Below are 26,974 nucleotides of genomic sequence, written 5' to 3' on the forward strand. Positions count from 1 at the left end.
TTTTTTTTTTTTTCCAAACAAAGAGGCCCAAGGACACAGTCTTCGAAGTGCTGAAGCCATGCACCTCTTTGTGTACTGGCTAAGTGCCTGGGTACACTTGTACATGTGATGATCTGCCCTCTGCCCTGAGGTTTCTTAATCTAGGTTTTGCAATGTGTGTCATAGATGTTTGTTTTTCAAACATGGTGCAACGGGCTCAGACAGGACATAGCACTGCCTCCTATTCAGTGGCTAAAACACTTTTCATCTTCTGCATTTTTCCAATCTTTCATGCTGTAACTTCTGTGATGATCTCAAATGAGGACACTTTGACTTTCACTTAATCTGATGACGCATTTTATTTTCTACAGGAAGGTACTGGGTTTTGAAACTCCCCCCTTTGTTTTTCCATTTGTAGGAAAAGTCATAATAAATGGTGAGGTCATTCTGCCCTGCCACTATAGGGGTTTTCTTCTAACATAGGCCCCAGTGAGCTCTGGGTCATCTCATTGCCACAAGAGTACAACTGGCAACTTCAGTCTATGATGAGGAGTCAGGAGTTTAAGATCTACCTGGGAAAAATTATGTTGCATTTAGGTACAGCACAGCATGAGTTTGTTCATAATCCTGGGATTAATACAAAAAGTCAATGGAAAGAGAAAGGCTAGCAATCTCAGATGAATGTTGCTGACATGGTCGATACATTAGTTTTTTTTTTTCAGTTTTAGAGGTTTTCTCATCTTGAACACTGTAGCAGATAAAGGCTCTATTAAAGTTCACTATCAGATAACTTTATCAGGGAACTGATCTGATCTGGATTATCTGAAAATCTGATTTTGATATTTTTATTACCCCATGGCTATTTCTTTTCTCTTAATTTACAAGTATACTTTGCATCAGTGCTTTCCTTTGTATCTGTATTTAGTCTTTCTTTCAGTCTTAGGTTAACTTAATTTTTTTTTAAATAGCAACTTCTGCAACGCTGGTAAACAAGGTATAGTATGGGGTATGGATAAGGGAGGTATGATTGAAGCTGAAGGGCCTTTTTTTTTTTTTTTTTTTTGAGACAGAGTCTCCCTCTGTCGCCGGGGCTGGAGTGTGATCTCCCTCACTGCAAGCTCCGCCTCCTGGGTTCATGCCATTCCCCTGTCTCAGCCTCCTGAGTAGCTGGGACTACAGGTGCCTGCCATCACGCCTGGCTAATTTTTTTTTTTGTATTTTTAATAGAGGCGGGGTTTCTTCGTGTTAGCCAGGATGGTCTCGATCTCCTGACCTCGTGATCCTCCCACCTCGGCCTCCCAAAGTACTGGGATTACAGGCATGAGCCACCACACCTGGCTGAAGCTGAAGGGTCTTTTAAGGTTAATGTGTTCTGTTCAATTAAGCTGTCTTTCCTCCCTCTTTTTTTCCCAATAGAATGTTAAAATAGTCTCCTGCAAAAAAACCTCCCAAATTTCAAATACCAAACAAAAGAAATGACCTCTCTCTCTACCCAGAATCAAACCCAGGATGAACTTCTCCCAAGAGAAGACATTTATAGCAAATACCTTGAAAGTGAATCACAGATTTTAAGAAATTCATTTTTAGTTATTATATGTATCTAATACAGACTGTCTCTATATAGGCAGCTCCCAGAATCTGTGGCTCACCTCAGCTCTTTCTTTCCTTTCTTCCTCCTTTCTTCCTTTCTTCTTCCTCTCTTCTTCTTCTTCTTCCTCCTCCTCTCCTCTCCTCTCTTCTCCCCTCCCCTCCCCTCCTCTCTCCTCCTCCTCCTTCTTCTTCCTTCTTTCTTCTTCTTCTTCTCTCTCTCTCTCTTTTGGCCAGGGTCTCACAGTGTTGCCCAGGCTGCTGTCCTCTTCTTCTTTTCTTCTTCTTCTCCTCCTCCTTCTCCTTCTCCTTCTCCTTTTCCTTCTTCTTCTTCTTTCTTTTCTCTCTCTCTCTCTCTTTTGGCCAGGGTCTCACAGTGTTGCCCAGGCTGCTGGAGTGCAGTGATGTGGTCATAGGTCATTGTAACCTTGAACTCCAGGGCTCAAGGGATCTTCCTGCCTCAGCCTCCCAGAGTACCTGGGACTCCAGGTGCATGCTGCCACACCCAATTAATAATTTTTTTTTTTTTTAGAGATGACATATCACTATGTTGCCCAGGATGATTTTGAACTCCTGGACTCAAGTGATCCTCCCGCCCCAGCTTCCCAAGTAGCTGGGACTTCAAGCATGGGCCATCATACCTGGTCTTAACCTCAACTTTTTACAAGCTTGTTTCAATGGTATCTATGAAATAGTTCAACAAATCTAATTTTGTTGCCAAAGGGCAATAATTTAGGTATGATGATCTAGAACAGCTTAGGAATTGGTCCTCCCTAAGACTATACTCTCTTTATTGAGCCATGGTACAAATAGGCTCTATGTGAAGGTTTCCAAATTCTCTGTAGCTGTCCATCACTGTACATAGACTAAATACATTCCTGAAAGGCTATTTGTAAAGCAAATTTTCCTTCAGTAAGGCTCATTTTTCTACTGATTGTCTCTTTATTCTTATTTATATTACAAAAGAAGTACCTAGTCACGTCACCTCTTTTGCTCAAATAGAAGTATATGAAGAAGTCTCTGATCCCTTTCTGTAGAGATAACAACTGTTCATTATCTAGTATAGACCTTTCCAGATGTTTGCTGCACACACGTACTGTGACATATACTTATTTTTTTTCAAAATGAGAGTGAATTATGTGTACGAACTGCATATTGCTCTTATTCGCTTAATAATATATCACAAACATCATTTCATGTCATTATGTTTGCATATAGATATTTAAATAATTGTGCCTCATTCTTTTTTTTTTTTTTTTTTAACCTAATACAGTATTCTATAGTATGGATATACCATAAGGTATTAACCATATTCCTATTAATGAACACTTGAGATTTTTTATTAATTTTTCACTATTAAAATAATACTCTGGTTACTATTCCTGTGCATATATCTTTGTGTATTTGTTCAGGTTTCTCTGTATAATAGAGCCCTGTACATGAAAATGTCAAAGAGTATATGCATTTTAAATTTTAAAAGATACTGCCACATTGTCTTTTAAAAAGGCCAGGCTGGGTGCAGTGGTTCACGCCTGTCATCTCAGCACTTTGGGAGGCCGAGGCAGGTGGATCACCTGAGTTCCGAGTTCGACAGCAGCCTGGCCAACGTGGTGAAACCCCATCTCTACTAAAAATACAAAAGTTAGCTGGGTGTGGTGGTGGGCACCTATTGTAATCCCAGCTACTCAGGAGGCTGAGGCATGAGAATCTCTTGAACCCGGGAGGCAGAGGTTGCAGTGAGCTGAGGTCGTGCCACTGCACTCTAGTCTGGGCGAGAGTGCAAGACTCTGTCTCAAAAATAAATAAAATAAAATAAAGGGACCAAAACTATTTACACTCCTACTTAGAATATATGAGTGCAGGCTGGGCGCGGTGGCTCACGCCTGTAATCCCAGCACTTTGGGAGCGCAGGCGGATCACGAGGTTGGGAGATTGAGACCATCCTGGCTAACATTGTGAAACCCTGTCTCTACTAAAAATCCAAAAAATTAGCCGGGCGTGGTGGTGGGCACCTGTAGTCCCAGCTACTCGGCAGGCTGAGGCAGGAGAATGGCGTGAACCCGGGAGGCGGAGCTTACAGTGAGCCGAGATGGCGCCACTGCACTTCAGCCTGGGTGACAGGGTGAGACTCCATCTTGAAAAAAAAAAAAAAAAGAATATATGAGTGCAAGTTTCTTCATATTCTTGCCAAAATTGAATATTATCAATCTAAAAATCTTACCAACTTGAAGGGGAAAATAAAAAATATTTAATAACCTTTTATATCTATTTCTAAAAGTAATACTTATTCATTCAAACATATTGTTAAAAAATGTTTTATTTGAATAACAGTAACTTGGCTTGTACCACGTGCCATGTAGGATCCAAGTGAAGCAGACAGTTTTATTACAGAATTTTGGTTTGAAGAGGGATGCTTTGAATAAATATCCAAAGGTTTAATCAGTCCAATAGTCCCAGTGGGACTATTCACTCGGTCTGAGTGAAATAGTCCCATAATTATTTAAGTATAATTATGGGATTTGTCTATTTCATAGAAGGCATTAGCAATAGGAATATTTGTAGGATTGGCTGGGTGCAGTGGCTCACGTCTGTAATCCCAGCACTTTGGGAGGCCGAGGCGGGTGGATCACAAGGTCAGGAGATCGAGACCACGGTGAAACCTCGTCTCCACTAAAAATACAAAAAAAATTAGCCGGGCGCGGTGGCAGGCGCCTGTAGTCCCAGCTACTCAGGAGGCTGAGGCAGGAGAATGGCATGATCCCGGGAGGCGGAGCTTGCAGTGAGCTGAGATCGTGCCACTGCACTCCAGCCTGGGGAACAGAGGGAGACTCCCTCTCAAAAAATATCTATCTATCTATCTATCTATCTATCTATCTATCTATCATCTATCTATCTATCTATCTATCTATCTATTTGTAGGATTGATGGGAATGGAGATTAACTTGGAGGTCAGATAGTGATTTAGTGAATGAAGTGGCTGTAGACCACTTCTCAAGGAATTTGTCCTTAGCTGTAAAGAAAGTCACTGAATAAGTGGGAGAATCTGGAGAAAGATTGTTCTGGTTCTAGCTTCCTTTTTCTCATCTGTGAAATGAAGAGGTTGAACTTGGTGATTAATAGCCATCATTTTATACACCCTTGCCATAAATCAGGAATTTTATAGGCATGATTTCATTCCCTCAGAAGAGTCTTATGAATGAGGTACCATTATTATCCCCAATTTACAGAAGAGGCTGAGAATCAAGAAAATGTTATATAACTTGGTCTAGAGTGGTTGACTTAAGTCCAAACCCATATGGTTTCCATCCTGCTACTCTGCATCTAAGTAGCTTCCCAGCACTAACAGTGGAAGATTTTGAGTAAGGGACACATTAAAATTTTGTTATTTTACTGGTCTTTTTAAGAATAGGACATATTGGAAGCTTTTTGTATGTTAAAGGGAAAGGATAACAAAGAGACATTTAAGGCAAGTTATGATATCGATGACCTATCTTTTTTCATAATATTACTGGGCTAGAATCACTACAGAGAGTGGGCAAAAATATACGAAAAGCAACGTTCTTACAGATTCAACGACAACCACAGCAGATTTTTCGTATACTTATGGCCTTATGGATAATAAAAATATTTTGTTATTTTTGATCCTTTATAGGAAGGTTGCACAAACAATTTCAAGGATAACTGTGGAGGATTTTATATGGGGGGGGGTTGGAGTTATCTTTAAAAAGGACAAATAAGGAGTTTCGTAAGAGAAACTGAAATTAAGTTCCACTAAAATCCTGCTGTGATTTTGACGTGGACCACAATGTCCTGATGGATTAATTTCCAAAGACTTGACTCCATACAATACTGTGTCTTCCTATCTGGGTGCATTAGATGTCTGTTTGTTTTGGTGTTTCCATTAATTTAAAAACCTGAAAAATGTGCCAGAATGAAAATAGTTATTTTGAAAAAACAAATCGTTTCTCAAAAATAACATTTAGATGTAGCTACTATGCCTTTGATCATTTTTTAAAGGAGTGGCTTAGGTTATTATTTATGTTCACGGTGAGATCATCTTCTGCCTAGGTTTCTGATTTCACTGGTTGTTTAACACAAGCCACTAAAGACAATATTTGGCCTGGTTGTTGGGTCTGCCAAAAATAAGGTTTGTTAATGACAAAATCTAACACAACTTGTCAATGCAAATATTATTATGAAGTCCTGCTGCTTGTATTTGGACCGCAGGAGAAAATTATTATTATTCTACAAACCCGTGAAGTTTAACACGCAAAGGCTTGTTACACAGTCAATGAAGAACAGTTGTTTTTTGCCCTTCCATAAATAACTAATGCCAAGAGCAGCCTGGCTATCTGTTTCAGCTTCTTGTTACAGAATAATAAAACAGGCAAGGCCTAAATATCAGTGCCTCTTAACAGAGCTGTCCTTTAAATTCTGTTTAGCTTCTAACAGACTAATTCTCATGCTTTTAGTACTTATTACATTGTATTTTGAATCTGTCAATTGTATTGTACATTTCCCTAACTCTTCCATTTCCATACGTTTATCTACTCCATTTCCAATTGGTTTGGTAGTTCTGGGTAGGACTCATTACAGAGGCAGCTTGATGTAGCGGCAAGCACCCTGGTCTAGGAGTCATAAGCAGTGTAGTAGGAAATTCAGGCTCTGTTACTAGTTAGTTGTGTGACTGGACAAGACACTTAACCTGCATCTATTTCTTCATCTGTGAAATAGGGATAATAATACCCTATCTTCCTAATAAACAGCGTTGCAAATGTTCTCTTTAAAATGTCAGACAGCTGCTTGGGAAATATTTTGCTCCTGGGCAGTAATTTCTGGAAGGTTTCTGATGACAAGAAATTAAGCAAGGTTTGTTTTGACTCTGAAAAAGGAAAGCTGGAAATAGCGTGGTTATACTTGGTTTCCTTTTTGGAGATATAGTTCTTCTTTCCTCTTCAACTTGGGTGCAGTTAAATGGGGAAGAAGGTGAGATGTGGTAGGTGATGAAGACAGCCAGAACTGTACACACTAATGAATAGTTTAAGTAATAAGAAATCTTGAAAATCCAAGTAGCTTCTTGGTCTGATAAACATACTTATATGTATATCATACACACATTCGTATACCAAAAAATGGATAGTTTCAGGCTATAGTGATTTCTTTCCTTTATGTCTTGTAGAGCTGGAGGAACTTCAGTAAGCTGAAGACTATTCAGAGGAAATTACCTAATTGAAAATGTCTGGGCTAAGAGACTGACAATAAAGGAAACTGGCAAAAGTAGTCTTTAATTACAAGTTCTTTTTCATCTTCATCCAACACATTGATTTATGTGCTACACTGGGTTTGTATTATGTCTATATTTTAATTCCACAAGTAGACACTAACTTTGTTGAGAGCAGCGATATTCATTTCTTCAATTTCATTTGTGTTAAGCCAACTGTAGGTGATAGTGCTCTGTACATCATAGTTAACTGAAAAATGATTGCTGATTTCTGGTATTGAAACAAGATTTCATAAAATAAACAATGCAATTAAACCAGTTGTTTGAAGTACTGAACTTTGTAGGTCAATCTTCAAAAAGGAAGCTACACGACTGTCTTAGCAATATTTATAGGTATATTTTATGTAAGTAGGTAGGTTTCTTGGAAATTGAAATGGTAATATGGCTTTAGAGTAGTAACACACAAAAACTGTAGCTCTGTGCTCTCAGCTAACCACTTTTAGTGTCACCTGGACTGCTTATTAAAAATTCAAATTTCTTATCCCTACCCAGATTAGAATAAAAATACCGGGGGGTTGTAGCTCCAGGTACCTACATTTTAACAAGCACCCCAGATAATTGTGATGCACACTGAAGTTTAAGAACTACTCTAGCCTGTAATCTCAGGTGGTAAGGCATTTTATATATACATATATATACACACACATATATATACACATATATACACACACAAGCAGAAATGGTAATTCTATGGGAAAATGGAAATCAGCAGGTGAAGTGAAATGTCGATTGCCATCAGGAACAGGAAGCTAGTTCACCATTACACATCAGTGAACTGGAAGAATTCTTGAGATTTAATTTTTTGGGTGATATATTCTTGGCAGTTTATCAGGGCTCATTTGCAATTATGGTCTTTCCCTTTTGAAGCCCTCAGATAGTTCGCTGGAATTTTAATTTTAATGGCAATTTCTTGCATCTGTTGTAATAGCATTCGTATGACCAGCTTATAAGCAATGATCAGGGCTAGTAAGATGTCACGGAGCTGCGGTGACTTTTCCTTATCAGTTGGGGATTCTTTTGCCATGAAACCATCGTGGAAATGGAAGACAACGTGAAAATCCTGCGTCCTTGTGATATTTCATCAGTGGGAGTCAGCGGGGATCTTAACGCAGTGAGAGGCAAGATAAATGGATGAGAGGCATCAGCTCAGGCTTACAGGAGCAAGATGTTTTTAGTCAGAGTGTTTAAGATAGCTCTCTAAACTTGGAGCAGTGAAATACAAAAACGAGTGTCTTTTGAGGGCAGCTGGAAGATGACCCGAGGGGAACTTTTATCCTGGGGTGGAGTCCTGCGAAGCAAGCCGCAGGTGAGGGCGTGGGCCAGTCCTGCGCCTCACAGCTATTAGGCGCAAGGACATTCCGAAACACACTCAACGACACCAGCAGCGAGCCTCACAGAAGCGGCTCGCCAGCGGGAGCAACAACTTGAGGCGAGCCGTTAGCCGCCTCGCCTTCCCCGCAGCGCCCCTCCCTCTCCCCGGGAAGCCCGTTCGGCTCCGCCTTTTCGGCTGACGTCCCGGGCGAGCGGGGGCGGGCGCGTGGGTGGGCCGAGCCGTCTGCAGCCAGCGATTCGGCTGGCTCTGCCACACCACCGCGCGCCCCCGCTCCGCCCGCCCCTCCGGGCGCGTCTTTTCCGGGATCGCGCTGAGCCCCGCCTCCGCCGGCTGTCCGGGTGCGCGCGCGCCGCTGCGGCTTTTTCTCTGGCCTCCGCGGCGCGCTCCTCCTCGTCCCAGCGCTAGCGGGCACGCGGTTCCTTTTTGCGAGCTTGCCGAGTGCCAGGCGCCAGCCGGCTGCGAAGACGCGGTGGGCCGCCCCTCCGGTGAGTATCCCTGGCTGGGGAGGCTGCGGCCCTGGCACCCTTGCCCTGTCGGTACCAGGGCCCCATCTCCAGGGTGGGGACTGGCGTACCTCACCTGAGCCGGGAGGAGGTTGGGTGGGCATTCCAGCTGCTGGAATCGGCTCGCTTTTTTTCTTGAGCTAGGGCTATCTATCTGTTCGCCTCCGCTGGGGCCGGGAAGATTCCCTAGGTTACAGTAACCTCCTGTAATGGAGTCTGGGGTCCTCGGAACCCCAGCCTCCCTCTTCCTGCCGCTCACCGCATCCCGAGGGCTAGAAGTCATCTTCCTGATCGGGGTAGTAGGTTTTGCCACGGCCCTTTCCAGAGGAGACCATGAAGTGCTTGCTAGACCTCCAAACGACCTTTAGGATGCCCCTAAACCTCAACTCCATTTTGTCCCCTCCCAGTCGCTCTGTTAAAGAGGGCCAGGGAGTCTCTCTAGCCCTAGAGGCATCCGCCCTCTCGAATTTGAGGGATGCCCTCGCTTCCGATATCTTCCTTGCTTCCTATATCTTCCTAGCTTCCGTAGGATTAGGTATGTTAGAAAACAGCTGGATCCTGGCGACGCGTGCTTTCCTTCCTTCCCCCACCCCCGTTCTTTCTGTCTACATCCCTGCCTTCAGTGGGTGCTATATATTTAGTATGAGCTTTATTCACTTCCTCTTCCTCTCGTTTGAGTGCCCGAAAGAACTGTGGCTGATGTCTATAGACATAGAAAAATCTAGGAGAATATGATTCATTGTCTAACCCCATCAAGGGGTTACATATTTTAAATAAGACGTCATTTCTCCTCTTCACTCCAGCATCTCCTCCTTCAAAGGCATTTTTCACCCTCTTGAAATTAATTTGCTCTATTAGCTCTTTTCACCTAAAAAAAAAGGTCAACCGTCGCCCTGAGAGACAACAGTGAGATGCAAAATAAGGGTAAAATGGCATTGAAATGAATCCCTTTGAAAAAGTAAGCGGTTTGCTTTATTAATGGTCTCATCAGCGCTTCAGTTTCCTCTTCTGCAAAAATCAGTCTGTTGAACTAGAGCATAACTAAGGTTCCTTCTAGTGTTTTGATTCTAGGACCTCTAAATTCATGCAGGCTGCGTAATGCAAACTTAACCTGATTAAAGCCTTACTTCTCATAGTTGCTTGTCACTTTAGTTTTTCTTTTATTTTGTCTCTAACAAGAAAGACTTTTAAATGTTCTTGATACATAAGACAGCAGGTGAAGATTCAATGATGGTACTGCCATTGAGCATATCAATCAAGATTTTAATAATATAAGACCTCTTCCTTAAATTGTAAAATAGCTCATCTTTTGATTGAAACTGCTAAAGTGTAAGACATGTAAGATTCCTGTTAGAATTAATACTCTGCCATTTAGGTGGGGGAATGAAACATTAAACTGTCAGTATACTTGTACCTTAGAATAAAGTACCTTATTGTCCTGATATAAGAAATAATTTGACAACTAAAAATCCATGGAAGGTGTAATACAGCAATTGAAAGCTTGAGTAAATTCAGTTTTTTTTTTTTGGAAAACCCCCTATTTAAAAACACAAGTGATTTAGATTAAGATATTTCTTTAAGTATTTTTGGTAGGGGTGAGATGGGTGAAGAAACAAGAGTCTTGTTCAATTCAAAGACAAGAGAAATGAATTGGAACTCTGAAGAGGCTCAGGTTCTAGACCCAGCTCTAGTTAGATATATAACCTTGAACAAGTCACTTCACCTCTCTTAGTGTTTGCGTCTGTAAAATAAGTGTCTTTATGGCTGTTGAAATGATCCACAAGTCCCCCAGTTTGAATGATATATTCTTAAAATGAATATATATGACAAATATATATGTATACACACACGTATATAATGCAATTTGCATTAAGGCTGTCATAAATCCTGTTATACCCGTTGAATAGAATGTTTTTCTCAAAGGTTTGTGTATAGTGGTTTCAATTTAGGTATACTTAGTTCTTAGTTCATCCTGATTAAATAAATTATTATATGTGAAAATCTGTAAACCCAGAAGCATTTTACAAATGTTGGGTATTACGTTAATTTCTGCTTACAAGTGAAATGTGTGTTATACAGCACTTTTTTAAACGTCCATGGCTTTTAGAAATTTGTAAGGGAATGGCTGGGTGCGGTGGCTCACGCCTGTAATCCCAGCACTTTGGGAGGCCGAGGCAGGTGGATCACGAGGTCAGGAGATCGAGACCATCCTGGCTAACACTGAAACCCCGTCTCTACTAAAAATACAAAAAATTAGCCGGGCGTGGTGGTGGGTGCCTGTAGTCCCAGCTACTTGGGAGGCTGAGGCAGGAGAATGGCGTGAACCCAGGAGGCCGAGCTTGCAGTGACCCGAGATCGCGCCACTGCACTCGTATACTGCCTTACAACTGTAATTGGCTAGGAACTTTAAAAGAATATGTGAGCATCTCAATCATTTATTAATTCATTCAACTGTCTTCTTCCTTCATCTGCCACTTGTGTCAGGCCCTCAGTACATGATGGTTAAGAAGACAAACCGTATTCTATGAGTTTATACTTTGGGCTGATGGAGATGGTTGTGAGGCATGTGGAGAGACAGATGTACATGCAGTTTATTTTTATTAAAAAGAACAACAGTCAAATCAAGGACAAACAAAATTCTGGAGAAATTAAGGCTCCATAGGGAAGGAAGATATGATTCTATTGTAGCCTGTAGACTCTTTGACATTACCTTTTTCTCCATCCTTTCACTTTCAATTGCTGAGCCTTTAGCAAAAGTAAAAGCTTTGTTTTTCCACTTCTACCATTGGCTGGTCTTATGTACTCTTTCTTTCCCTTTTAACTTTTTATTTTGAGATGCTTGTAGATTCACATACAGTTGTAAGAAGTAATACGTTTTATCTAATTTCCCCCAATAGTAATCTCATGCATAAGTGTAGTGTAACATCACAACTACAAAATGGAAATAGATACAGTCCATCAACCTTACTTAGATTTCGTCAGCTTTAATGCAGTCATTTGCACGTGTGTATTTAATTCTACATGATGTTATCATGTGTATATTCATATAAGCACCACCACAGTCAAGATACAGAACAATTGCATCACCACAAGGATCCTTTTTGTTGTCTTTTTATAGATGTAGCCATCTCCCTTCATCCCTGACTCCTGGCAACCAGTGATCTGTTTTTCAGGTCCATAATTTTGTCATTTCAAAAATGCTTATATAAATGAAATCACATAGTATATAACCTTTGGAGACTGGCTTTACTTCACTCAGCATAATTCCTTGGAGATTAGTTCAAGGAATTGTACCCTTTATCAATGGCTTGTTCCTTTCCATTGCTGAGTGGTATTCCATAATATGGATTTACTGCAGTTTGTTTACCAGTCACCTGTTGAAGGGCATCTGATGTTTCCAGGGTTTTTGTTTGTTTTACTTATTTATTTATTTATTTATTGCCTGTTTTGAATAAAGCTCATATGAACAGTTGTCTACAGGATTTTGTATGAACATAAATTTCTGTTTCTGAAATGCCCAAGAGTGTACTTCTTGGGTGGTATAGCACTTGCATGTTTAATTTTCTAAGGAACTGCCAAACCATTTTCCAGAGTGGCTGTACCATTTTACATTCCCACCAGGAATGTGTGAATGCTCCCCATCCTTGACAGCATTTGGTGGTGTTACTATTTTTTATTTTAGCCATTCTTATAGGTGTGTAGTAATATATCCTCCTAGTTTTAATTTGCACTTTTCTGATGGCTAATGATGTTGATCATCTTTCCATGTGTTTATTTGCCATCTCTGTATCTTCAGTGAAATGTCGGTTCATGTCTTTTGTCCATTTTCTATTTGGATTTTTTTTTAACCTGGTGAGTTTTAAGAGTTTTTTATTCTTTTTTTTTTTTTTTTTTTTGAGACAGAGTCTCGCTCTGTTGCCCAGGCTGGAGTGCAGTGGCGCGATCTCGGCTAACTGCAAGCTCCACCTCCCGAGTTCTTGCCATTCTCCTGCCTCAGCCTCCCGAGTAACTGGTACTACAGACACCCGCCACCACACCTGGCCAATTTTTTTTTTTTTTTTTTTTTTTTAGTAGCGACAGGGTTTCACCGTGTTAGCCAGGATAGTCTCGATCTCCTGACCTCGTGATCCACCTGCCTCGGCCTCCCAAAGTGCTAGGATTACAGGCGTGAGCCACTGCGCCTGGCCTTTTTATTCTTAATACTAATCATTTGTCAGGTAGTGGTTTGAAAATATGTTCTCCCAGTCCGTAGCTTGTCTTTCCAACCTCTTCACAGGGAATTTCACAGAGCAAAAGGCTTTAATTTGGATGAGGTCCAGTTTTAACTTTTCCTCTATAGACTGTGCTTTTGGTGTCAAGAAATCTTATGAACTTTTGTTGTTTAATTTTATTCCTTTCTGTTCTGTATAACATCTATTATTTCTGCAAGCTACTTGAGCATTTTCTCTTTCAACAATTTTAGAGCTCAAATATATTCTGTGAACAAGTGGCCTTAATGGCTTAGAATGTCAATACATATTCACACATGCTCTCACTATATTAAAATGGCTGCCTTCAAAATATAATGTCTACCTCACCAGGCTGTCAAATGAAACATTAAAATTTGTATTTTAAAATTAAATAGATGCATGATATGCTAAAGAGGTTTTTGGTCTCACTTTCTAAATTAAAAATATTTTGGCAAAGCTGTATCATTTTCCATCAAGGATTTTGGTAAGTAATCCAAAAAACAAATTTGTGTTCTTATTTAAATGCAAAGTCTACTTCTGCATTTTCAGTAGTGAAGTTATGATTCATGACCATGTATTTAGCACTCTTTTCTACTCACTGTTGATTATGAGAATAATGAATAAAAGATCATTGTATTTGACTGTCTAGACTGCATTTTTCCTTTTATAGCAGCTACATAACACTCATTGTAACTGTTTTTTGGAATAAGTATTAGGTTCAAGGTGATTACAGTTTTATATTTTGAAAAATGTATGTGCTCATATGAGAAGGACTTACAGGAAAATGTTAGTGATTAATTTTGAGAATATTCATTTCTGTAAGGCAGTACTGAAATCATTATTTGTCCCTTCAGTGTTACTATATTTACTCAAATACGTGTGCAATGAGGGAAGTGGATTCTTATTTGAAAAAGATAAAACATTGGTGTAAGGCAGGGGCTGGCAAAATACTGCCTGTGGACAAATCCTGCCCACCACCCGTTTTTGTAAATAAACTTCTCTTGGAATATAGCCACATCCATTCATTTATGTATTTTCTGGCTGCATTCACAATACAACATCAGAGCTGAAAAATAGACCTTATGGTCTGTGAAGCCAATTTTCTCTCTGGACCTTTATAGAAAAAGTTTGCTGACCCCAGAGATGAGGTAACCTTATAAATTGTTGATTTACACACACACACACACACACACAAAATTTAACAAACTATCCTGACTTTTTATATCTTCTGGTTCCATTTCTAGGTGATACTGTGATTCAGGAGAGTGCATTCATTTTCTTTACTAAGTCTCCAAAGCACTGTGGTCTAGGAGCAGCAATAAGGAATGCACAGAGAATTGAGACGGTTGATTTGTTGTTAAGTGTGGGTTATTTAAATGTGAATGTAAATTTACATGTGTGGCAACCAGTAAGCTGCAGATAGACTAATATGCAGTCTATGATGTCTTTTGGAGACCCTGTTGTGAGCCATAGCGGTAATGAGAGCCAGGCATAGTCGTGTTTTTGCTCCTGAAACTGCTATGTGATCCTTAACTACATAGTAGTAAGAGCCTATCAAACTGAAATTAGACTGTTGGTTTATTATTTTGTTTGTACAACTTCCTTTCTTATAACTAAGCAGTTGACACTTTAGTTCTTTTAAGTGTTCTACATGTGATGCTGAAAATGGAAGTTGAGTAAAGACAGGTGGCTGTGTATTTAGAAAGTAATACATCTCCATCTCTCATCATACATAAAAATAACTTAAGGATATATTTTAAAAATCTAAGTATATATTAAAAAAAAATCTTCTGGAAAGCGTGAGACATCATAACCCAGTTAAAAAGACAAGTGATGGTCGGGCCCTGTGGCTCACGCCTTTGGGAGGCCAAGGTGGGAAGATTGCTTGAGCCCAGAAGTCTGGGCAACATAGTGAGACCCTGTCTTTACAGAAAAAAAAAAAAAAAAAAAAAGGCCAGGCATGGTGGCATGTGCCTGTAGTCTTTGCTACTCCAGAGGCTGAAGTGGGAGGATCCCTTGAGCCTGGGAGGTCAAGGCTGCAGAGAGCTATGATTGCATCACTGCACTCTGGCTTGGGTGATAGAGTGAGACCCTGTCTCAAAAATAAATAAATAAATAAATAAAAATGAAAAAGCTTCTACATATGCAGTAGAAGCTTTAATTGACCTCCACTGACTCACCACATTGAATAATTTTTATTTCTTTTGTAAAATACAGTGTACACTGAATACTTGGTATTAGTTGGTGGATCTCCAGTACTCCAGTGTGCTTGTGTACCTACCAGTACAGTAAATTTTTTTTTGTTACTAAACCTGTATATGTTGGTTGTATTTGTTTGTTCGTTTATTTTTGAGATGGAGTTTCGCTCTTGTTGCCCAGGCTGGGGTGCAATGGTACAATCTCAGCTTACTGCAACCTCCGCCTCCCAGGTTCAAGCAATTCTCCTGCCTTAGCCTCCCGAGTAGCTGGGATTATAGGTGCCCACCACTATGCCTGGCTAATTTTTTTTTTGCATTTTTAGTAGAGATGGGGTTTTGCCATGTTGGCCAGGCTGGTCTTGAACTCCTGACCTCAGGTGATCCACCTGCCTCGGCCTCCCAAAATGCTGGGATTTACAGGCGTGAGCCACTGCGCCCGGCCATCTAAAAGGGTTTTATACTCACATTACTTTTCAAATGTAAAATCAATGGGCCTGGAGTTAGAGAAAAAGGTCTTGGCCTCTTGGCCCCATATGGAAACTTTGAGGCTGGCATGGTTGCTCATGCCTGGAATCCCAACATTTTTGGGGGCCAAAGCAGGAGGATTGCTTGAAGCCAGTTCAAGACCAGCCTGAGCAACATAGCAAGATCCTGTCTCAAAAAAAAAAAAAAAAAAAAAATTAGCTGGGCGTGGTAGCACACACCTGTAGTCCCAGTGGCTCAGGAGGCTGAGACAGGAGGATTGATTGAGGCCAGGAGTTCAAGGTCACAGTGAGTCATGATCACATCACTGCATTCCAGCCTGGGAGACAGAGTGAGATCCTGTCTTTAAATAAAAAAACAAAACAAAAACAAACAAACAAAAAACCCAGGTCAGGTACAGTGGGTCACGCCTATAATCCCAGCACTTTGGAAGGCCAAGGCAGGCAGATCTCTTGAGGCCAGGAGTTTGAGACCAGCCTGGGCAACATGGTGAAACCCCATCTCTACAGAAAATTGTTGTTATTATTTTTTGAGACGGTGTCTTGCTCTGTCACCCAGGCTGGAGTGCAGTGGCGTGATCTCGGCTTACTACAACCACTGCCTCACAGATTCAAGCGATTCTCCTGCCTCAGCCACCCGAGTAGCTGGGATTACAGGTGCTCACCACCACACCTGGCTAATTTTTGTATTTTTAGTAGAGATGAGGTTTTGTCATGTTGGTCAGGCTGGTCTCAAACTCCTGACCTCAAGTGATCTGCCTGCCTCAGCTTCCCAAAGTGCTGGGACTACAGGCATGAGTCACCATGCCTGACCCAAAAAATACAAAAAATTAATTGGGCATGGTGGCATGTACCTATGGTTCCAACTACTGGGGAAGCTGAGGTGGGAGGATTGCTTAAGTCCAGTAGGTGGAGGTTGTAGGGAACCGTGATCACTCACGTCACTGCATTCCACCCTGGGTGACAGAGTGAGATCTTGTCTCAAAAAAACAAAAACAAAAATTAGCCAGGCATAGTGATGCACACCTGTAGTCCCAGCTGCTTGGGAGGCTGAGGCAGGAGGATAGCTTGTGCCCGGGAGGCAGAGGTTGCAGCGAGCCAAGGTCACGCCACTGCATTCCAGCCTGGGCAACAGAGCAAAACCCTGTCTCAGAAACAAACAAACAAAACAAACAAAAAACCCCCCCCCCAAAAAAAATCAAAACCACACAAAATGTTTGGTGAATGAGTGTATATATATACACCACTGATGAAAGGAAGGTGAAATGTTTGCCATACATATTTTTTATGATCGTTTACCTGAAATTAACCCTTTAAATTATGTAACCAATTGTTCCAAATCACATTAGATAAAAAGGGTTTCTACTGCATAATATCCATAATAGAGAAAGAGCTCCTACAGATCAATAAGAGAAATGTACCCACTACAAAAAGCAAAAAGTGGCAGAAGATTATATGTGGGCATTTCCTAGGAAAATAAGTACTGGTGAATAAAAAAGAAAAGATATTCAAATTCACTCTGGTTATTAGGGAAATGTAAACCATTTTTCACCAGACAAATTGGCAAGAACTTAATATAATATCCACTTTTAACAAATAGGCATTCACATACACTGTTAATGAGAGTTCACATGTATAACTCTTTGCTGAAGAATACCAAAATCATCTCATTTTTAAATGTGCATACATTTTGACCCAATAGTTTTATTAGAAAACAATTCTAGGGAAATATCACATGTGTATAAATCTATGTATAAGGTTTCGATGCAGCGAAACTGTAACTGAAAATTTGGCAGTATCCTAAATAGCCATCAGTATGGGAATAATTCAAATAATGATACATTATACTGTGGAATACCATTGAGCTATTAAATAAAAAAAGGAGAAAAGCCTTTCAGTTAGACCCATATACACTGACATAGGAGTTCCAAAGTATGCTGTTAAGCAGGGGAAGAGAGGGGGAGGGAGTCAAAGAACTGTTGTATACCATAATTCCACTTATCTAAAAATAAACCCTTATCATATGTATGGGTAATACAAAACAATCGGATTGATACACATCAAGAGTAATTATCCCTAGAGGAAAAGGGAATGGTGTTAGAGGAGGGCAGTATAGTTTTACTTTTTCCCTATACAGTTCTATATTATATGTTATAATTTACAATAACTATGCAGATTACCAGTATGAAAGATTTGCACACTGGAGGATGCTTATTATAGCATTCCTTCATTCTACAACAACACTCTACTATAAATGTAATTAAGCCTTGTACTGAACACTCAGGTTTTTAAAAACAATGACGCTTTCTGCTATCGATGAAGTACTATTGGTATTTTCTAAATTTTTGAAACCAAAAATATAAGTATAAAAAAGAATAAAAACAGTAATTTCATACCCAGAGACATCCATTGTCAACTTTTTGGTATATATGCTTGTGCTTATATGTATGGACACTTGCATGCACATGTGCACACATGTATCACCTTTCTACAAAAATGGGTTTTTACTGTACGTACTGATTTGTAACTTGCTTCTTTAACTCGACACTATATTGTGAGCATCTTGCAGGATCAGTAACTCCAAGTAAGTGAAAAAGACATTTTTGGGAAAAGACCAACATCGTGCCATGTAAATATAGTGTTTTAGTTAAAATAACTGGTTTCTAGGACAAACCATAATTAAAAAAAAAAAAAAAGTCATAGTCACCAAAGTAAATAACCAAGGATTTTTAAAGTCTTTAATGTTGAATTAGTTCAGTTCTGTTTTGAATTTAACTATGAACGTGTTATTTATATTGTAGTTACCAATGACGATGTAAAAGTGCAGTGTATTAAAATATCATTAGGAAGCTTTTTTGGGTGGAGTTTGATTTTAACGAAGAATTAAAAACTGAACCTGAATGGTTATTTTTGTTCAAAGAAAAACCAACTGCTGTGGCTAGTTTTTGGTAGAGGTGTGTGTAGTTGTATTCTTTGACAACTTATAAAAGTAAAGAAAATCTAGGTATCTGTAGCAACATTAATCTTTTTCTATGATATCTCAGTTTGTAGTTTATCAAACTGATTGTTAGGAGAACTGTGTCAGATAATTAAGTTTGATTTGGGCAAGTATGTATGCTACTTTCTCTTGTTATCTAGAAGTATTTGTTAAACAAATTTGCTGAAGACCCATTATAACTTCCTCTGGGTTTATGCTGTAGGATTTAGAGGTGAAAATATCTTACTTTTGTTGAAGGCTTTTTGTTACTTATTATTTTCCATGAATTCAACAGTGCCTTTTACAGAAGAAGATTCTACCTGGTAGACAATGGTGTTAATGTGAAGGCCCAACATAGCTATACTCAGGTTTTTGTTATGATGATTGAAACAGTGTCCCTATTCTCCAAAGCCATTTAGGCCTTTTTGGAATTGATTTCACAGTACAGAGGATTTTAGGCGCTATCAAGTTAGCAGATTTTAAAGGGAATCAGGATAGAGTTTCTCTATTTCTCACTTGATTAATGAGAGGGCATGTGAGATTAAACTTTTAGAGAGGTATTGAAAATGTTAATGGTGGATTCTTGTGGTAGTTATGAGGTTAATGCAGTGGGGAGGTATGGTGAAATACCTGGTTTTTTTTTTTTTTTTTTTTTTGACGGAGTCTTGCTCTGTCACCCAGGCTGGAGTGCAGTGGCGGGATCTCGCCTCACTGCAACCTCTGCCTCCCAGGTTCAAGCGATCCTCCTGCCTCAGCCTCCCGAGTAGCTGGGACTATAGGCGTGTGCTACCATGCCTGGCTAATTTTTGTATTTTTAGTAGAGATGGGGTTTCACCGTGTTGGCCCGGCTGGTCTCGAACTCCTTATCTCAGGTGATCCACCCACCTCGGTCTCCCAAAGTGCTAGGATTATAGGCATGAGCCACCACACCTGGCCCCTGTTTTTTCTTAGGTATTCTGTTTTATTACCTTTAATGTGGACTGAAAGTGTTTTAATACTATAAATAATGATAGGGTTTTGAAGGACCAACTCTCCTGCGGATACCTGAATGATGCTTTATCAAAGAAAACCTGGAGAAATAGAGCTGCCACTGCTAAGATGGTGAAAATTCACTGTGCTCAGGATATGTTAGTAATTTCTGCTTTTCAAATGAACTGAAAACTGAAAACTTCCCTCAGTCGGGAGACAGGAACTTGGTGAATGAGGATAAGATTCAGTCATGGTTTTGAGAAGAAAAAGAAGAACTAGCACTAATACCGCATGGCATGAATCCAAGTAAAAGATCCTGTGTTCCACATGACCACTGAAGATACTAAGTTGAGAAGCAGCTTCAAAGAATAGTTGAAAAATCACAACTTTACTGAAGGGTAGAACTGGGCAGAAGTAGCTGTAGCAATTGTTAGATGAATATGTTTCAGACAAACAGAGTAGAAAAGAGAAGAGAAGGCCTAGGATAATGATATTTCTTCACCTGGAACCACGGAAACTTTCCTAATTTGGTCAACAGTCAATAGCAAGGTTAGTCTAGGATGGTTTAAAGTCTTTAGTGGAATATTTGGGGTTCAGAAAGTGTCAGGAACTAAGGCAAGACCCATTTCAGAAGGCATCGGGGTCCCTTCTATACCCAGACAATTCCTTATAGGAATAAGTTAGAATTTCTGTGAAGCAAGTTGTTTCCATAACCTGGAAACTACAAAAGGCAGGGCTCAGGCACACAGTATTGGTAAATTATAGCAGTCCGTAGATGGGAAGCTATGTAGTTTTTTTATTTACTCAAGTAGAAATGTGAGTATTAGCATATTCATTCAAATAGAGTTACATGTTATAAACTTTTAAGCAAAATGACTGACCTAAGTACGTTATACAGCTCAAATTTCCGCCCAGAAAGTTTTCGACTATTTTACTAAGATTTTATTTTTTAGTGTCAAGTATTAAGGCCAGGGTTTTTATGTGGAAGCAGTTTTTAAAAAATTTATATACACATTGACTTAATTTTAACATCCTCTTGATCATCAAGAGATTAAGTATTAAAATGTTTGTGGGAAAGTAGCTTTTTTTTGAGGCAGCGTCTCTCTCTGTTGCCTAGGCTGGAGTGCAATGGCGCGATTTCGGCTCACTGCAATCTCTGCCTCCTGGGTTCAAGTGATTCTCCTGCCTCAGCCTCCTGAGTAGCTAGGATTACGGGCCTGTGCTACTACGCCCAGCTAATTTTTGTATTAGTAGAAGAGTGGTTTCACCATGCTGGCCAGGCTGGTCACAAACTCCTGACCTCAAGTGATCTACCTGCCTTGGCCTTCCAAAGTGCTGGGATTACAAGCCTGTGCCACTGTGCCTGGCCAGGAAAGTAGCTTTTTTGTTTGTTTGTTTGTTTGTTTTCTGTGAGACGGAGTTTTGCTCTTGTTGCCCAGGCTGGAGTGCAATGGCGCAATCTCAGCTCATCGCAACCTCTGCCTCCCAGGTGCAAGCAATTCTCTTGCTTCAGCCTCCTGAGTAGCTGGGATTACAGGCATGTGCCGCCACACCCGGCTAATTTTATATTTTTAGTAGAGACAGGGTTTCTCCATGTTGCTCAGGCTGGTCTTGAACTCCCGACCTCAGATGATCCGTCCACCTCAACCTCCCAAAGTGCTAGGATTACAGGCATGAGCCACCACGCCCGGTGGAAAGTAGCTTTTTAAAGGAAACATTCCCCTAAAGGAATTTACTTCATTACAGGTGGTATCCCTTAAAGTACAGACTGTTTCAGAAGAGACAGTAGCAGAATGAAAACTTTCATGGTGAATTCCCGACCTTGTTTTTTATTCCTGTTTTGAAATGGAGTTCCCCATCATCACCATTACAGCTCAGCCATATCTTTGCATTTCTTTGTGGACTTGGTTAGAACTGAATGATTGATTTTCAGCGCGAGGAGTACAAAATAGGGGAGTTGACACTTGCACCAGCCCTGACAGCTGTCTTGAATCCTAGCTCAGTAGGGGTCACTCTTAAGCTGCCGTAGGCGTAACAACTTTTACATAGGTGGCACTTCTGGCACTTTGGAGAACATTCTAGTGGTGGGATAGTTCCTTTACCCCTGTCTTATCACTGTGGTACCCTCCATCTATGCCATTGTTGTTTGGTTACATAAAATGTTTCTGTGGAGTGATTGGCCTATGATTGCAGTGACAATATTTAGTAAAACAGAAGATTTGTTCCTAACACACGTTTTACAGAGCTGATCTTTTTATTGAAAAACCCCTAACCCTAAAGACCATGCTTGTTTTTTTGTTTGTTCGTTAGCCTCATAGGGATAAAGTGCTTCCTTATAATCTTGTTTCCAGTTGTCTTCAACCGAGGAAGTCTATTGACTGTCTTCCTACACCCCCTTTGATTGAAGGATCACCTTGTATAGGGCCCTGCCAGCTTAAAAGAGGAGGTGGATGCCATACTAGCATATTACCAAAGATGAGGAGGAGTGGCAGTGAACTTACAGTCTATAGCCAGAGTGTACATTGAGTTTTAAAAACCAAGAATCTGAGATCTAGTCTCTACTTAAGAGACATATTTAAACAACAAATTGTAGACTATGGGATTTCTTTTCTTTTCTTTTTTCTTGAGACCGGGTTTCACTTCTGTCATCCAAGTGCAGTAGTGTGACCTCGGCTCACTGCAACCTCCACCTTCTGGGCCCAAGTGATCCTCCCACATCAGCATCCTAAGTATGGGGGACCACAAGTGCACGCTACCATGCCCAGTTAATTTTTGTATTTTTTGTAGACACGGGGTTTTGCCATGCTGCTCAGGCAGGTCTCCAACTCGTGAGCTCAAGCAGTTTACCTTCCTCAGTCTCCCAAAATGTTGGGATTACAGGAGTGAGCCACTGCACTTGGCTGACTATGGGATTTCTTAAGCTAAGTAGTATATTGAGAAGTCTGCAGTATTTCATTTGATGATCAGTCTCCAGTGAAGATTTGCAAAATTGAGTCAAAATTGAATTTGTCTTTCTTTTTCAAAGTTGGGATTATTGTTATATAACACTTACCTGTTACCTTAATGACTTAGTGAGATGTAAGCAACACGTTTTGAAGCAGCTGACTTTGGGTGAAACAATTATTTTTCAACCTGGAGTTGATTTCTCCAATTTTGCATCATTCCTAGCAAATTGTAACATTAAGGTCATATCATTTGTCCAACCTTTTCTAAATGCTGTAATGTTTTGTCATGAAATCATGGGAAAATGTTACTTTTGCATTGTGAGGGGTGAGTAGGAATTTGTTTAGGACAGAAAACCAGATCTTAGAATTGTGGACTTTGCTTATGACGTCTACCTCTTTAGTTAAAATCAAAGTTGCACAGTTACCTGTTTGAGTTGCATAAAATTGTTTTGTGGAATGATCCTCTAAACCATGGTTGTCCAACCTTTTGGCTTCCCTGGACCACATTTGCAGAATTGTCTTGGGCTACACATAAAATATGCTAACACTAATGATAACTCATGAGCTTAAAAAAAAAAAAGGTGTGTACATAATTTTCACAGTATCTACCACCAGAGATAAGCAAAAAAGTCCTCGCATTCAAAGGGTTGGACACGACTGAGTATAAACTGTTGGCAATTGTGTTGAGTTTGATTTTTGTCCAGGATTGGGGCCATGTCCTGCTATTGCCGGACCATTTTTTTCCCCTTGCTCTTACTAGTACTGCCCCATTGCTGCTGAAAGACCAGGATGCTGTCTGGGCTTGGCACAAGGCTCTGAACCTCAATGTCATTCCCTTCTAGTTTCAGGTATTAGCAGCCCTGAAAACTATAAGATGGGGCTGTTGAAAGCATTTTGGTATTAATCTTTTCTTGTTTTTTTTTTGAGATGGAGTTTTGTTCTTGTCACCCAGGCTGGCGTGCAATGGCGCTATCTCGGCTCACTGCAACCTCCACCTCCTGAGTTCAAGCAATTCTCCTGCCTCAGCCTCCCTAGTAGCTGGGATTACAGGTGCCCACCACCACGCCCAGCTAATTTTTTGTATTTTTAGTAGAGATGGGGTTTCACCATGTTAGTCAGGCTGGTCTTGAACTACTGACCTTAGGTGATTCGCACGCCTTGGCCTCCCAAAGTGCTGAGATTACAGGCGTGAGCCAATCTTTTCTTATTCTTAAAAAAAAATCTGGCTTGTAAGACACGGTCACATAGCCATCAATCAGAGTTAAAGATGTATGGTAAGAGAGAACAGTTTTGTTTTCAAAACTGTCCTCTGTGTTGGCCTTAGTTTTGTCTTTGATGAAAAAGCAAACTACCTTCTTGTATTTTATTGCTATTCATATTGGTTGCAGCTGCTTCAAGGAGGATTGAATTACTGCCTAGTTTAAAGGTGATATATCTTAAATAATCATAGAAATAGCTGCAAAAGGATATCTTAAAGGTACATTACATTGCAGATGCAACAGAAGCTAAATGCATTAGGATACATGGGCAATATCTACTAGTAGGAAATATCAACACTGTTAGGATTACAGCAGTTTTCTTGGCTGACCTTTGTATGGGGATACATAACTCTCCTTCCTTAAATAGTATTTCATTGAGATGGGAAAAAAGACTCCTGCTCTGCTTGGGCTTTTTTAGTGCTCTGGCTCTTCTCTTTAAATCTGTTCTTAGAGTTCTTGTTTTGGCACCATGCAAAAGTGCCTTATACTGAGGCATTTTAAGTACTTAAAGAATGAAACTTCCATTGGCTGTGTTACACAGTGGAACTAACCTATTCCAAACTTTACACTTGCTGGAGTATTATAACCAGACAGCAGTGTTGTTTGTAACAGCTGGCTAGTCTGTAGATGAAATTCATCAAGATGTTTTAGTTTCTCAGTTGGTGCCCTTCGACTCTGCATTTTTCTTCCTCTATTCTTTCAGAACCTCACTTTCATCCTTTGGCTTTGCATACTCTTCCTTGCCCCAATATTTGAAGGAAGTTTTTAAATAACACTCATTTTCAAAGCAAGCCAGGTGATACCTAAGTAGTAACAGGTATAACTGGTTAATTCCAGAGGGTAACTATTATTTTTAACTTTTAAAAAGCATATAATTGTCAGGTTGGGCAATTATTATAGGGTTGAGGATTGTCTCATGTGTGACCTTCCTTTCCTATTCTACCTATATGTCTAGTTCTCTCTGTTAGTCTACTGTCCACTTAAAATATCAGTTGGACGGTAAGCCTCACAAGGGCAGGGCATAGTATATACTTACTGAGTATTTCTTGAACAAATGCATGCACATGTACCTGTAACTACCCAGGGTTTAGGAAACTAGCTTTTTAAAAATATTTTGAAGGAAAAGGGTTGTTACTGGCTATACTTAACTTTTAATTTTTTCTCTCCTTAAATCAACATGTTATTCTTCAGCAATGATGTTTACAAAACCAAATAAAACAGAGAATTAATCGTTTCCCACTTCAGGGAGTCTGTACCCAGTGGGGTGACGTCACTGTCATATTTAGGAGAGGCCAGAGGATATAATTGCCTTTATAACTTTCTGTTGCAATTTAAAAGAGCATAGTGACTTACTACCAGAAAAGGTTTGTGCCACCGTATTCTTGCTTATATGTAGGGACCACTTAACCAGATGGATACTTTTGTTTAGATTTTTTAAAAGTTTTAGTTTCATGCCCTCTAGATTTTAAAAATATGATCTTATTATATGATTTATTTTTTTGATCTCTCTCTCTATATATATTTTTTTCTTTTTTTTTGAGATGCAGTCGGAGTGCAGTGGCATGATCTCAGCTCACTGCAACCTCAGCCTCTCGGGTTCAAGTGATCCTTCTGCCTCAGCCTCCCAAGTAGCTGGAATTACAAGTGTGCACCACCACGCCTGGCTAATTTTTGTATTTTTAGTAGAAACAGGGTTTCACCTTGTTGACCAGGCTGGTCTCGAACTCCTGACCTCAGGCGATCCTCCCACCTCAGCCTCCCAAAATGCTGGGATTGTAAGCATGAGCTGCTGTGCATGGCCTGTTTTATAATTTTAAATTACAGAAAATTTGTTTAAGACAGTTCAGAGGTCCTGTGTAATGTGCACCCAGCTTCCCCTAATGTTAACATTTTATATAACACTAGTGTGATACTATTGACTAAACTAAGGAATTTATTTGGATTTCCCTTGTTTTTCTACCAAAATCTTTTTCTTTGGTTTCAGAATTCAAAATTATTATACATGTTTATTTTAGAAAATGTATGTTTATAAAAGTGTAAAACAAAATACAGTAATCTTCCTACCCAGAGACAACTACTGATATTTTTAGTATATATTCCTCATTCCTTTTTTTTTTTTTTTGAGATGGAGTCTTGCTCTGTTGCCCAGGCTGGAGTACAGTGGTATCATCTTGGCTCGCTGCAACCTCCATCTCCCAGGTTCAAGCGATTCTCCTGTCTCAGCCTCCTGAGTAGCTGGGATTACAGGCTTGTGCCACCATTCCTGGCTAATTTTTTTGTATTTTTAGTAGAGGTGGGGTTTCACCATGTTGGCCAGATTGGTCTCGAACTCCTGACCTCAGGTGATCTGCCCACCTCGGCTTCCCAAAGTGCTGGGATTATAGGCATGAGCCACCACACCTGGCCCTTCCATACTTTTTTACATGGAGAATATAAATCCATTCCCCCCAAAACTGTTGAGATTTCCCTAAAAGACAGGTTTCAAACCTATTTTATATACTGTTTTGCATTTTGCTTTTTTTTTTTTTTTTTTTTTGAGATGGGTTCTTACTCTATCACCTGGGCTAAAGTGCGGTGGCACAATCATAGCTCAATGCAACTTCGACCTCCCCAGGCTCAAGTGATTCTCCCACCTTAGCCTCCCAAGTAGCTAGGACTACAGGCACTCATCACCATACCTGGCTAATTTTTTTTTAGTGTTTTTTGGTAGAGATGGGATTTTGCCATGTTGCCCAGGCTGGTCTCGAACTCCTGAGCTCAAGGGATTCCCCACCCCCGCCCCCACCTCAGCCTCCCAAAGTGCTAGGATTTGAGGCGTGAGCCACCACACCTGACCCATATTTTGCTTTTTTAATACTTAATATAGCATTTAGTTTTTTTGTGAACCTCTTGCCATGTTTGCTGTTTTTAATACATGTAGTTACATAGTCATAGGTTGTTTAATGACAGTGACATGTTCTGAGAAATGGGTTGTTAGGCAGTTTCATCATTGTGAACATTATAGAGCGTACTTACAGAAACCTAGATGGTATAGCCAACTGTGCACCAAGACTGTATGGTACAGCCTATTGCTCTTCGGCTACAAACCTGTGCAGCATGTGACTGTATTGAATACTGTAGGCAGTTATAACACAGTGCTCAGTATTTATGTATCTAAATATATCTAAACATAGAAAAGGTACTATAAAACAGTATAAAAGATCATAAAATGGTCCAGCTGTATAGGGTGCTT

The 26,974-nt window shown here is 40.1% G+C and overlaps 1 protein-coding gene across 11 annotated transcripts in view; it reads left to right on the forward strand.

Moving 5' to 3' along the window:
* The first annotated feature begins 8,556 nt into the window (after window positions 1-8,556).
* ACSL4 (acyl-CoA synthetase long chain family member 4) overlaps window positions 8,557-26,974 on the forward strand; it is a 95,708-nt gene continuing 77,290 nt past the window's right edge. For 7 of the 11 annotated variants that reach the window (XM_073013460.1, XM_073013462.1, XM_073013464.1 and 4 more), the window contains exon 1: window positions 8,557-8,665. The gene's annotated coding sequence lies outside the window, so the exon portion shown is untranslated. The remainder of the gene's footprint in view (window positions 8,666-26,974) is intronic. The other 4 variants (XM_073013466.1, XM_073013463.1, XM_073013465.1 and 1 more) reach the window with 1 other exon arrangement.

This window comes from Chlorocebus sabaeus, chromosome X, assembly GCF_047675955.1.
Source record: "Chlorocebus sabaeus isolate Y175 chromosome X, mChlSab1.0.hap1, whole genome shotgun sequence".
NCBI lineage: Eukaryota > Metazoa > Chordata > Mammalia > Primates > Cercopithecidae > Chlorocebus > Chlorocebus sabaeus.